Here is a 2,506-nt window from a genome sequence, read left to right on the forward strand (position 1 = left end):
ACAAAAATATTAAGATCATATAGTAAATTGTCAATAAGATTTTAGTTAAATAATTTAAAATAATTAATGTTTTAATTATATTGTTAATTAGAAAATAATTTATTCCAAAACTAATTAATTTTTTTATATTAATTATTAGTAAAATTTAATAATTTTTAAATTAACAATTAATTGGATCAATGAAATTCAACACACACGATGAGTTATTGAGCAGAATAACTTTACCAAGAGTTATTTTGTAAGTTATCTTAAATCAAACATATAAAATTCAAAAAATATATTTATCCTTGTTTTATTTTTTAATTATCAACCATTAATAAAAATACTAACTTAAAATCTTATCTAATTATATCATAATATTTTCATATCAAATTTAAAACCAGTTCTTACATTTTCAACAAATATAAATTTTTCTAAAATATTTCATCAATAATATAGTTTTTCCTACAAAAATTTTCTCATCAAAAATATAAATTTTCTGACAGATTTAATTTTGTTTTTATAAGAAATCATCTTCGATTAATTTAACATTTTGTATATATGATTTAACAGTAAAAGATTTTCAATTTAACGGTTAAATTTACAAAATTCACATTTAATATAAAGTTATTGAGTTGTGTAACACTTAGTAAAATTTACACTGATGTAATTATAAACCCCCTCATATATATATATATATATATATATATATTAAATGTGACTTTTACTAAGTATTACACCGCTCAATAACTTTATATTAAATGTGAATTTGGTAAATCCAACTGTTAGATTGAAAGTTCATATCTCTCAAAGATTATATATACAAAACTTTATATTAATCCAAGATGGTTTGATACTTCATTTTTATAAAACAAAATTGATGTCATATATTCATTTTAAAATACACTAAAATATAAACAATTTGATTACCTTCCAGTTGTTGTTCAATTTTAACAAAATTTGATATACACTTATAAAGTGATACGAACTTTCAATTTAACGGTTGGATTTACAAAATACACATTTAATATAAAGTTATTGAACAACATAATACTTAATAAAAGTTACATTGGTATAATTATAACCCCCTATATTATATATATATATATATATATATAGATATATATAGGGACGGATGTACATTTGGAATAGTGGACACTTGCCCCACTACTATTTGACATATACATAATTTTTTATCTAAAAAAATAATATTTTAAAAAATAAAAATTATATTCTAATAAAATAAAAATATAGATTCAGAAAAAATGTTTATTTATTTTATATCTATCAAATTTTTGAAAGAAATTAATTCTCATGTAATAATTTTTTTTTTCTTAATAATGAATTAATTTTTTAAAAAAGTTTAATTATAATATATATATATGTATATATATATATATATATGTCTTAATATTCACATATATAATGTAATATACTAAAATAAAAAGTTTTTTGATAAAATAAAATTTTTACTATGCATGTTTATCTTTTGTGTTTTTTCTTTATTGTATACGTTGATTGAAAAAATCAAAATAGTAAAATTATATATATTGATTAAAAAAATCAAACTAAGAAAAATCAGAAGATTTATGTTCTATTTAGAATTGTTATTATAAGATATATTTTAAAATAAATTATCATCTAAAAATATATATTAGATATTAAAAACATATTTATATCATAAATAAATTAAACTGGATTTTTATAAATTTTAACATATTTATTTTTATATTTTTAAAGAAAGTATATATAAAATTGTTAATAAAATATAAGTTCGTTAAGATAATATACATAATACTTAAAAAAAAACTTTTAAATTCTAATAAAAAAAATGCTGAAAATTTTGCGACGGTTTATGACTAACTGCCGCAATGTTAAATTTGCGACGGTTATGATTAATTGTCGCAATGTTAAACTTGCGACGGTTTATCATAAACCGTCGCAATGTTAAACAAATTTTGCGACAGTTTATGATAAACCGTCGCAATGTTAAACAAATTTTGCGACGGTTTACGATAAACCGTCGCAATGTTGAACAATTTTGCGACGGTTTTGAAAAACCGTCGTATGAAGGGTCGCAATATCAAAGCGACGACGGTTTCTAGATAACCGTCGCAATTTGTCCGTCGCAATTTATCATTTTTCTTGTAGTGAACCAATCTCTTCACTACAAGTCTACAACCATGGGTTGATCAACCACGAGCTCCTGAAACCTCTGCAATTACAATCATAAATTGATCACTTCACCATTATGATTACAACTTATAATCTTTTGAGCTTATCATCTTAAACGATTATATATTAATAACTACTACAAACTTATCACTTCTAACGAGCTAAGTATGTACAAGCTAGCCAATACAACATGCAAGCTTACTATTTGTGACAAATACAAAACAAATGATTACTAGCAAAACATGCAAACCACTTCAATCTACTTACAAGTCTCTCCAAACTTCAAGCTAGACAACCTACTTTAACACAGGCGAGATAAAGCGACTTAAGCACAACTTATAACTCCTTCCCT

The sequence above is a fragment of the Cajanus cajan genome, chromosome 4 (assembly GCF_000230855.2).
Source record: "Cajanus cajan strain Asha chromosome 4, NIPB_CcT2T_4, whole genome shotgun sequence".
In the NCBI taxonomy this organism is placed as follows: Eukaryota; Viridiplantae; Streptophyta; class Magnoliopsida; order Fabales; family Fabaceae; genus Cajanus; species Cajanus cajan.